The sequence below is a fragment of the Macaca fascicularis genome, chromosome 13 (assembly GCF_037993035.2).
Source record: "Macaca fascicularis isolate 582-1 chromosome 13, T2T-MFA8v1.1".
Classification (NCBI taxonomy): Eukaryota; Metazoa; Chordata; class Mammalia; order Primates; family Cercopithecidae; genus Macaca; species Macaca fascicularis.
In genome coordinates, this window is record NC_088387.1 from 5,722,456 (window position 1) to 5,734,718 (window position 12,263).

Below are 12,263 nucleotides of genomic sequence, written 5' to 3' on the forward strand. Positions count from 1 at the left end.
TTCCAGCTTTGATTCAAACATTATTGTGGTCCCTTTGTCAAAAAAAGAAGTTAAAAATGCCTTTTCTACATCCTTGTGCTGGCAGACTAATCTGGCTGACTTCATTGGCACTATCGATAATCATTTGCGTAAGTCAAAATTCTTTCAATGTCTACGAAATACTTCCTGGAGTCTACCAAAACTTACTCATTCATCACCACTAGAGGCAGCTGTTACCACTTTTACCAACGGATCCAGTAATGGAGAGGCAGGGTGTGTAGGACCAAAAGATAAAGTCATTTCTACTCCATACACTTCTGCTCAAAAAGCCAAGTTGTTTGCTCTTATCTCCGCATTACAAGATTTTGATCAGCCTCTTAATATTGTCTCTGACTCAGCTTATGTAGTCCATGCCACTAAGGCAATAGAAATAGCTACCATCAAAAATATTGCTGACACTAATCTGTTTTCCTTGTTCTCTTTGTTACAAAAAACTGTCAGAAATCGAAAGCACCCTTTTTTTTTCTTTTATCACTCACATTCATTCTCATACTAATTTGCCTGGACCTTTATCCAGTGGTAACCACAAAGTTGATACTCTACTTTCTCTAGCCATTACAGATGCAGAACAATTTCATCAACTCACTCATACTAATGCTTCAGGTCTTAAACATAAATATTCTCTCAGTTGGAAACAAGCTAAACAAACTGTACAACACTGTTCTCAATGTCAGGTTCCTGTCTCACCCACATCATCTCCTAGAGTTAATCCCCGAGGCCTTTCTCCTAATTCTATCTGGCAAATAGATGTTACTCATGTTCCTTCTTTTGGAAATTAGCTTATATGCATGTCACAGTTGACACCTTTTCCAATTTCATCTGGGCTACCTGTCAAAATGGATAAGCCACGTCTCACGTTAAAAAACATATGTTTTCATGTTTTGCAGTTATGGGAATTCCTAGTGAGCTCAAAACAGACAATGGTCCAGCCTATTGTAGTAAAGCTTTTAAAAATTTTCTTGATCAGTGGCATATTAAATATATTACTGGTATTCCTTATAACCCACAAGGCCAAGCTATTGTAGAAAGAAGTAACAGAACTTTAAAATTACAATTACTTAAACAAAAAGAGGGGCTAAGGAATTGTCTACCCCTCACATACAACTAAACTTGGAATTGCTCACGTTAAATTTTCATAATATTCCTAAATCTAGTTATGTTACTGCTGCTGAAAAACATTTCTCTGGTAACCATCTCACAGTAAACCAAGAAGGGAAGTATGGTGGAAAGATGTTCAAACTAATATATGGTCAAAAGTTTCTATTTTAACATGGGGAAGAGGCTATGCTTGTGTTTCCCCAGGTAAGCCTGTTTGGATTCCTGCTAGACACCTGAAATTGTGTCCTGAAGATGCATGTGACAACGAGATGGAGAAATTTGCTGAAGAAAACCCCGCAGCAAAAAACAACTAACACATCCAACCATCAAAGAAAAAAAAAAAAAAAAGAGAGAAAATAACCACGCTAACTCCTTTACAACAGACAATCCAGTCAGTCATCCTGAACAACTTGTCTCCAGCGATCCAGATCCAGCTCAATCTCTGCCTCCTCCTGATGACACTCATCCTTCTACCCTCTGTCACTCCAGACTGTTAAAAACTATACATATTGGGCCTATATTCCTTTTCCTCCTCTTATTCGAGCCATGCCACGGATGGGTACTCCTGTCGAGGTCTATGTTAATGATAGTATTTGGATGCCTGGTTCTGTAGATGATCATTGTCCTTCCCAACCTTCAGAAGAAGGAACTCTTTTCAATATCACTGTAGGTTTTAGGTATCCACCTTTGTGCCTGGGACCCACCAGTGGATGTCTCTCATTAGATATTCAAACTTGGGCAGTCACACTACCATCTGTTCACTCTGTCCCTCCTTTAGGACACTTGGTGTCAGAGCTCTCATTAAAACCTCTAAGGCAGATCAAAACAGGAATCACTGATTATATTCACACATCCCAGTATAAGCCTTTAGGACCTGTGTGTCCTCTCAACTTGTCTTCAAATGCTGACAAATTAATGTGGAAGGATTGTGTTAGTCCAGAAGGAACTGTGCTATTTAATTCTTCTCACTACGCCATTGCTGATTGGGCTCCCAGAGGTCATATTACTAATGATTGCTCTCAAGGTCACAGAGATTGTCAACATTTTCTCTATGATATTACTTATCAAAAAAGCAGTGACAACCCTCCCCTATTATATTGTAGATTTAACTCCTTTTTTCCTTTTAAGTGGAAAGGGGCAGGGGTTGCCCCTCCAAAGCCAAGGCTCGTTTTTCTCCACTTAGGACCTGAACATTCAGAATTATGGAGATTAACCATAGCTATGACTGGTATGACAGTTTGGGCTGGAGAAAGTGTTATAAATCCACCTTGTCACCTGGAAAACTAAGACAACAGATTGATTTACACTACTATTTCCACACAGCCAAAAATATCACTTTGGCAATCGTCAAAAGGTCAATTCAAAGATGGGACAGTAAAGATTATGCTGACTTACATGCCCTCCCGTTGCTAATGTCCCCCCAGCACCTCTCATACAACCTATTGCCCCCACCCCACATTTCACAAAAGAGTATCATCCCAAAATATATATACTATCTATATGGAGTCCAATAAAACTATGCCACTTAAAAGTTGTGTTAAACCACCATATATGTTATTATTAGGAAAGATCCATATTAGTTCAAAAACCAACATAATTACATGTGTTAATTGTTACTTGTATACTTGTATTGACTCATCCTTTAATCAATATCACAGTATTTTAATAGTCAGAGCCAGAGAAGGTATTTGGCTCAGGCCTTGAGAATCTTCCACTTCTATCCCTGTTATTAACCATATTTTACAAAAAAAAAATTCTTAAAAGGAGTAAACGATTTATTTTTACATTAATTGCATTAATAATGGGCTTGATTGCTGTTACTGTGACTGCTGCTACTGCTGGAGTTGCATGACATCAATCTATTCAAACTGTTCATTTTGTGGATAAATGGCAAAAAAAAATTCTACTCTGACGTGGAATTCTCAGTCAGGTATTGATCAAAAATTTGCCAATCAAATTAATGATCTAAGACAAATAGAATTATGAGTTTTGAACATAGATTATAAATGCAATGTGATTGGAATACTTCTGATTTTTGTATAACTCCGTTCCAATATAATCAGTCTGTTCACAATTGGGAATCAGTAAAACTCCATTTACAAGGAAGTGAAGATAATTTAAGTTTAGACATAAACAAGCTAAAAGAAGAGATTTTTGAGGCCTCTCAAGCACACTTAACTCTTTACCCAGTGCTGAAGTTTTAGACGGTATATCTGAGGGGTTATCTAATCTCAACCCCATTCAATGGGTAAAATCTCTGGGAGGATCCACTATCGTTAATTTTGTTCTGTGTATAATTTGTGATATTGGTTTATTGTTCATGTGTAAAATTGGAGAAAATATTCTTCAATCCAATCATGATCAGTGCCAAGCTATGATTGCTATGGTTCATTTAAATCAGAGAAAAGGGGGAGATGTAGGGAGACCCCCTGAAACTATTACTATGGAATAAAAGATGAAATACTCCTGATTATTATAAATACAAAATTGCATGCAGGATTGTATAAAGACAATGCCAGGTTGGACTGCCAGAATGAGCCAACAGCACGTGATGTGTTTCCCCCTGTAGAGAGTCTATGAACGGACGTGCAGTCAGGGAGGTTTCACATCACCAAGATTCCTATCCCAGAAAAGCAGATGTTCATAGCTCTGGGAATGGAATGCAACCCTTGTGGAGAACCTATAAACGGACGCATGAGGGGCTCCTGTTCGGATAGTATGAATAAGATAGGGCTATAAATGCCCTCATCTTGCCACGGCTCTTCTAGGCCTCTTTAGGGTTAAGGCATACTCCCTTCTGAGAATTTCTGGTCTAACCAGTTGTCTATCTTCACGTCCTATTTCTATGCATTGTTTGTAACCAGCTTTTGCTGCAACTGTTCCTGCTGATTAATATCTTGCTAATCGTAGGTTATGGAAAGACTGTGTTTCTGTTTTAAGGCTCTGTTAGAAATTACTGATGTGTGTAGTATCTTGTAAATTCTTATCTCTGTATACTGTACTTCTGTATACAGATGTTATGTTAAAGAATTACTTCATTCCCATGTGACCATCTCACCTCATAATCAAACGACCCTAAATCCCTCACTAACCTACCCCCACCCTCACTAAACTTAATAATAAATGCCAGTGCATTGGCGGCATTGCAGGACCAGAAGGCGGTGACACCCCTGGACCCAGCTTTCACTATCTTGTGTGTGTCTATTATTTCTCAACCTGCCAATCCACCTGGAAACAAAGAAAGAGCACCGTTGCATTGCAGGCTGCTGGCCAGATCCCGCAATATCCATGATGGTGCACGCCTATAGTCTCAGCTACTCAGAAGGCTGAGGCAGGAGAATTGCTTAAACCTGGGTGGTGGAGGCTGCAGTGAGCTGACGCCACTGCACTCTAGCCTGGGTGACAGAGTGAGACTCCGTCTCAAAAAAAAAAAAAAAAAAAAGAAAAAATGCTGTTTCATAAAAAGCTATTTTATCACATGGCACAAATTAAATAAATAGATGTTAATTAAAATGATTAAGGAGTTCTCCTGTGAATTTCAATATTTAATGCCAGCTGTTATTCACATTAATATTTTAACATTTTACTGGCCGGGCGCGGTGGCTCAAGCCTGTAATCCCAGCACTTTGGGAGGCCGAGACGGGCGGATCACAAGGTCAGGAGATCGAGACCACAGTGAAACCCCGTCTCTACTAAAAATACAAAAAATTAGCCAGGCGTGGTGGCGGGCGCCTGTAGTCCCAGCTACTCAGGAGGCTGAGGCAGGAGAATGGCGGGAACCCGGGAGGCGGAGCTTGCAGTGAGCCGAGATCGCGCCACTGCACTCCAGCCTGGGCAACAGCATGAGACTCCGTCTCAAAAAAAAAAAAAAACAAAAAAAATCATTTTACCATTAAGATATTTAATACAAAGGATTGATACATATTTAACTGTTTAAGGCTGGGTGTACAGGATCACGTCTGTAATCCTGGCACTTTTGGAGGCCAAGGCAGGTGAATCACCTGGCCGATACGGTGAAACCCCATCTCTTATACTAAAAATACAAAAATTAGCCAGGCGTGGTGGTGCATATCTGTAATCCCAGCTACTTGGGAGGCTGAGGCAGGAGAATTGCTTGAACCTGGAAAGCAGAGGTTGCAGTGAGCTGAGATGGTACCCCTACACTCCAGCCTGGGTGACAGAGCAAGACGGTCTCAAAAAAAGAAAAACAAAAAAACATACTTAATGGTTTAGAGTGCTAGTTAAACCTGTTCAAATCATTCCTGGGCCAAACCGAGGGTCAGATTGCTATTTCTTGTGACCCAATAAGGAGACGCAGATGAACTGGGTAGGAAGACAGTTTTTATTTCTGCAACCAGTTACAGGGTGAACGCCTGGAAATTATTACCAGACCAACTCAAAATTACAAAATTTTCTAGAGCTTATATACCTTGTAAGCTGTAAGTCTACATGTAAGTGTGCATTCATCTAATGACGTAAGTGATTAACTTCTTTTAATCTATAACTAAGGTCTGAGTCCTGAAGACCTTCCTCTGGGGCCTCAGTAAATTTACTTCATCTCAATGGGTCTAGGTATTGGGGTGATTACCCTTATCATGTCTCCTGCTAAATCATGGAGGTTTGGGGAGTTCCTTCAGACCCCCAATAAACTTGTCTGTGGAGGACTGGGGGAGTTTCTTCAGACTGCCCCCAAAAAATGTTTAATCCTAAATGGGTCCTGTTAAGAATTCCTTGGTTATTTTGTCATGCTTTAAGACTCAGGAAAGGCCTAGTCAAAACTCTTGGTGGGCTTTTGTTACATTCCAGCCTTTGTACAAGGGCACTGGCTTTTTTAGCTTTTAATATTTACATAGTGTGTGGGGATGGCTCGTCATCCCACCCTAATCTTCTTATGCAAATGAACTTTCCAGTTGATGAGCGTCTTGTCTGCCCCTTTAAAGTACACGTGGCTGGAAGAGAAGGGAAGATGGAGCTGCCATCTTGAAAATGTCTAGTCCTGGGCCAGCATAGTGGCTCATGTCTATAATCCCAGCACTTTGGGAGGCCAAGGTGAGTGGTTCAGAAGGTCAAGAGATCGAGAGCATCCTGGCCAACATGGTGAAACCCCATCTCTACTAAAAATACAAAAATTAGCTGGGGTGTGGTGGCGTGTGCCTATAGTCCCAGCTACTTGGGAGGCTGAGGCAGGAGAATTGCATGAACCCGGGAGGTGGAGGTTGCAGTGAGCCAAGATTGTGCCACTGTACTCCAGCCTGGTGACAAAGCGAGATTCCGTCTCAAAAAAACAAAAAACAAAAAACAAAAAACAAAATTTAACTTAACCAGTCAGTCCTGAAACAGTTGTTTTGGAGGCCTGCATTAGCGAGACCTGGCCTGCCACAGAATGTCTAGAGGAAATGGGAAATAATATTCCCTGAGTGCCCACTATGTGTACAACTCTACTTATGTATCTTGCTTAATTTTTATGATGATTCCATGAGCGAGATTTTTTTTTGTTCTTTTTTTTAGTGATTGACCAATCCTGCAGAACATGAAGATTTTACTTTTCATTTTAGAAATGAGGAAACTAAGGCTCAGAGAGCTTATTCAAAGTTCCTGAAGATACATAGCTAATAAATGGTAGAATTAGAATCTGAACCTGGGTCTGCCTGACTGCAAAGCCCATGTTTTGTGGAAAACTCTCCTCTTGTATTTCATAAAATTAACCTCAATTGACATTCGAATCAGCATCTCTGTGGGTTATTGGAGAGAAGTTATAAGTTGCCAAGCCTCTGCTTCACAGTGAGAAAATATGAGTAGGATTTGAATGAGGTAAGAATGGGATGCTTGCACAGTATTTTGTGGTTTTTACATTTTTTAATTTTTTTGTAGAGATGGGGGTCTTGCCCAGGCTGACAGTATCTTATTTATGCTGCTGAGGGAATATTTTTGTCTCCCTTTTTAACAGCAGGGTATTCTAGAACAATCTTTTGGAATTGAGCTCAGTCGGGAGGTCTGAACTTTTACTATTGTTAGTCACCTCCAAACCAAGTGATTTGTTACCAGTTAAAGGTTATTTAGAAGCCTTTACTAGATTTTTATTTTTTTATTTTATTTTTGAGACGGAGTCTTGCTCTGTCACCCAGGCTGGAGTGCAGTGGTGTGATCTTGGCTCACTGCAACCTCCGCCTCCCAGGTTCAAGCGATTCTCCTGCCACAGCCCCCTGAGTAGCTGGGATTACAGGCATGTGCCACCACACTCAGCTAATTTTTGTATTTTTAGTAGAGATGGGGTTTTGCCATGTTGGCCAGGGTGGTATTTATTTATTTTTGAGATGGAGTTTTGCTCTTGTTGCCCAGGCTGGAGTGCAATGGCACCATCTTGGCTCATTGTAACCTCCAACTCCTGGGTTCAAGCGATTCTCCTGCCTCAGCCTCCCGAGTAGCTGAAATTACAGGTGCCCACCACTACGCTCAGCTAATTTTTTGTATTTTTTAGTAGCAATAGGGTTTCACCACATTGGCCAGGCTGGTCTCGAACTCCTGACCTCAGGTGACCCACCCACCTCGGCCTCCCAAAGTGCTGGAATTACAGGCGTGAGCCACTGGGCCCAGCTTGGCTCTTTAGAAAAGGACATGATGGGGAGGGTTAGTTGAGAAATGGGGCAATGAGAATGTAGACAGCAGTGTGCAAAGGCAGGGCCAGTAGATGCTTTGAGGACAGTTGTGGGGGGAAAAAGGAGTGATCATTACAATTAATAGCAGTAGCAGTTTTGCTTCAGTTATAATTTAAGGAAAAAGGTTGAGGGGCCTGTATTTTTTGCTCCAGATCCAATGATTTAATTTTGAAAAGCAAGATCCAGTGATTGAACTCATGCAAGGGGATGACCTGGGGCCTGTGAAAAGTCAGGTTGCAGTTTCCATTGCATTCAGAAAAAACAGAAAAATAAATACAACTTTTGGAAGAAACTTCAAGTTTCCTCCCATTCACGTTTAACCCTAGGGGTCTCACACTTCTAGAATTGCTTAGTGTCACGCATGTTCATATAGAAGACCACCTAAACAGGCTTTGTGTAAACAACAAGGCTGTTTATTCACTTGGGTGCAAGCGGGCTGAGTCCGAAAGGAAAGGGTGACAAGAGAGGGGCAGCTTTATGAGGCTTGGGTAGGCAGTGGAAAGTTACAGTTAAAGGTGGATATCTATTGTCAGCAGAGGAGGGGTCACAAGGTGCAATGGTGGAGAGATCATAAGACTCATTGTTCAGAAGAAGAATGTCACAAGGTCGATTCATCAGTTGGGGCAGGGCAGGAGATCAAGTCATAATGGTAGAATGTCGTAAGGTGGATTAATTAGTTAAGGCAGGAAATGGCTGTTCACTTCTTTTGTGGTTTTTTGGCTGCTCCAGACTTCTTGGCTCCTGCAGGCCGTCTCGACATATATGTGCAGGTCACAGGGGTTACAATGGCTGAGCTTCAGCTCAGAGGCCTGACATTCCTGTCTTTTTACTTATAAAATATAAGTAAATCTAATAAGATTATAAGAAAACATAAAGAAAATATAAGCTTTTCCTGGGGGTTATTAGGGTGGGGCGATATTTCTCAGGGCTGCTTCAGGCATGACTTAGGGGCAGCGTGGACACCTAAAGAAAATTTAATTGTATAGTGAGTTGGTCTGGAAAGTTTTTGGGTACAATTCTGTGTGGCTAACAAGGCACCAGTTAGCATATTTTTGAGCTTGGAATTGTCCTAATAGAATAAATTCTCTAAAAGTAGCAATTAAGCATAATAGCTTTAAGGTAGGTGGCAGTGAGATTTTAGACCAAGGTAGAAATAATGTTTTATATATCAAAGCCTTTTGTCCCCATTTTCCAGCATATGAATAGGGTTCCCTGTTGTTTAGCCAACGATCTATTATATTACCCTTTCCCATAGGTATGAGTGGCAGTCCAATTGGAGAAGTTCAATAGTTCTGAGTGCAGATCCTATGCAGAAGAGATAATAAGGAAAATAATCTTTGCCTCCTGGGTTAAACTGAGGCTGGCAAAGAGAGAAATGTCCCAAGCCTTCTAACCACCAATGGCATAGTTTATGTCATCCGGGATGCTGGTCCGGTTGCCAAATATGGGGAAGGAAATGAGGGGCTGTAGGAGGCGGTAGGAGGCAAGCCAGAGCCTTATATCCTACGTGGAAATGGTCATGAAGGGAAGAGAGAATGGCAGAACTTCCCTTCTAACAAAAAGCAGCCCAAGAAATCACTTCTTTTCTAACAAAGAGCAGCCTGAAAGATCGAGCTGCAAACATAAATAAGGAAGCTGGAAGCTTGCACAGGGTGATGCCAGAAGCCGCACAGACAGAAAGGGCAACCTGGGGCCATGCATGCCCACCATGGGGGCTCTACCTTCCCTTTTATGTTAGCATGTGCACAGCAGGAAAGAGATCAGTCACAAGAATAGCTACCTGCCTGCATAATAAAAGACTGGGGCAGGGGCTGCCAGAGATTCACACTCTATGCAGATGGCACACCTCAAAAACCAGTTTTCTTTTTGAGACAGAGTCTCTGTCACCCAGGCTGGAGTGCAGCATCGTGATCTCAGCTCACTGCAACCTCTGCGTCCAGGGTTTAAGCGATTCTCCTGTCTCAGCCTCCCAGTTAGCTGAGATTACAGGCACCCACCACCACCCCCAGCTAATTTTGTAGTTTTAGTAGAGACGGGTTTCTCCATGTTGGTCAGGCTGGTCTTGAACTCCTGACCTCAGATGATCCACCTGCCTCGGTTTCCCATGTCATTTTTTTTTAAGATAAAATATATTGTTCAAATATTTTTGAAACATCTTGGAAAAAACTCACACAGTATTAGTATTACTACATTAATAATTGGCAATTGGTATAATTAGTACTATTAAATAGTATTAGCACTGCAGGAAAACTACTATAATAGACCCACAGACCACCCATTGTAAAATGGCTTGCACAAAATAAAGTTTATTATAATAACTTTTTTTTTTTTTTGAGACAGTCTTGCTCTGTCGCCCAGGCTACGGAGCAGTGGTGAGATCTTGGCTCACTGCAACCTCCGCCTCCCAGGTTCAAATCATTCTTCTGCCTCATCCTCCCAAGTAGCTGGGATTACAGGCAGGAGCCGCCATGCCCAGCTTATTTTTGTATTTTTAGTAGAGACAGGGTTTCACCATGGCCAGGCTGGTCTCAAACTCCTGGCCTCAAGTGATCCACCCATCTCGGTCTCCCAAAATGCTGGGATTACAGGCGTGAGCCACCATGTCCAGCCCCTATAATAAAAAATTAATGAGAGTACTTTTGAGCTAATTTGAATCAGTTCCTCAGGTTACCACATTATACCTGCTGCTGTTAGGAACGTTAATTGAAAGGATCTTTCTGAAGGTCAATTTAGCAGTAAATTGAAGAAGCCTTTAAAATTCAGTAGATATCACACCTGTTCACCCAGCAATTTCTCTTCCTTAAATTTTTCTTAAGAATTGAGGTGGCAAACCAAATACTACACTTCTCACTTGTAAGTGGGAGCTAAGCTATGAGGATGCAAAGACATAAGAATGATATAATGGACTTTGAGGAGTCCGCAGGGGCGGGAGGGGGGATACGTGGGACGGGTGTGAGGGATAAAAAACTACATTTTGGATATTGTCACGCGCGTCCGTGAAGAGACCACCAAACAAGCTGTGTGAGCAATAAAAGTAGTGGAAAATTACAGTCAAAGCGGGTTGTTCTCTGGCCGGCAGGGGTGGGGGCCATAAGGTGCTCAGTGGGGGAGCTTCTGAGCCAGGAGAAGGGATTTCACAAGATAATGTCATCAGTTAAGGCAGGAACCGGCCATTTTCACTTCTTTTGTGATTCTTCAGTTACTTCAGGCCATCTGGATGTATATGTGAAGGGTTGGGCTCAGAGGCCTGACAGGTACAGTGTACACTGCTCTGGTGACGGGTGCACGAAAATCTCGGAAATCACTACTCAAAACTTATCCATGTAACCAAAAACCACCTGTACCCCCAAAACTACTGAAATACAAGTTTTAAAAAGATGAAAAAAAATAAAATTTATCCCCAAAAACACATAAAATAAAAATACGTTTTAAAAAAGAATTGAGGTGGCGCTTAACTAGATAATTAAGAATCGCTGGTGGTAATCACTGGTGAAATACATGCACGTTTCTGTAGGTTTAGGGACGGGCAAGTCTGGGAAATGCCACCTGGTGGTTCTCAGCCCAGACTACACCTCAGCCTCACCTGAAGAGGCGGGGTTTATTAATACCTGAATCAGCATCTCTGGGGGTGGGACCAGGTATTTGCAACGCCTCCCCGTGGGTTTCTAATGCACCGCTAAGTGCCCAGGATAAGCACCCTAGGGCAGTCTAAGGAAAACGTGGCACAGCAAACAATTTTGTACATGAATATTAACTGGAGACATGTTCTTGAAATCGTGTTAAGAGGGAAAAAACCATGTACAAAAAAGCTCATAGCGCAGTACGATTCCATTTCTGCAATAAAAGAGTGTAAGACTAGAAATTAACCGTGGTTACGAGAAATGCGTGGCATCTTTTTCATTTACTATATTAAAAAAAAATGTTTGAGACAGAGCGCCCAGACTGGAGTGCAGTGATGATGACAGCTCACTGCAGCCTGGGACTCCCAGGCTCCAGCGACCCTCCCGCCTAGGACACTCAAAGCGCTGGGACTACAGGCACGCGCCACCGCGCCCGGCCGGCCTTTACAATATTTTTACAACGAATACTTATGGATGTTATGTTAAGAAAATAGTTAACATCCGAGGTGCGTTTTTGCAAGTAATAACGTAGATAGCATTTACTGGGACCGTCTGGCACCAGGCACTGTCCTAGGGACCGCCAAGGTGCCGCTTTCGCTTGCAGTTGCGCCGACGCACGCGGGCCCCGGGCGCTCCTGCCGGGGAACCTCAGCCGACCTAGCCCTGAAGGCCGCCAGCCCGACCTCTCACCGCCCCTCCCTTCCCGGGCCCCGCCCCCGCTTCCTGCCAATTCGCCCCGCCTACCCCGCGTCTCCGCATCCTCTTCCTGGCTTCGCTCCATCAGCCTCGCTTTCGCTGGGCGCTGTCCCTTTCCGCGGCGGTCTGGTTTCCCCGATGTGTTTTGTTTGCG

At 42.5% G+C, this 12,263-nt stretch overlaps 1 protein-coding gene across 3 annotated transcripts in view; it reads right to left on the bottom strand.

Annotated features, from left to right (window-relative positions):
* Window positions 1–12,246, bottom strand: part of TBC1D8 (TBC1 domain family member 8) — a 241,555-nt gene extending 229,309 nt beyond the window's left edge. For all 3 annotated transcript variants that reach the window (XM_065526645.2, XM_065526646.2, XM_065526644.2), the window contains exon 1: window positions 12,158–12,246. The gene's annotated coding sequence lies outside the window, so the exon portion shown is untranslated. The remainder of the gene's footprint in view (window positions 1–12,157) is intronic.
* Between the last annotated feature and the right edge of the window lie 17 nt (window positions 12,247–12,263).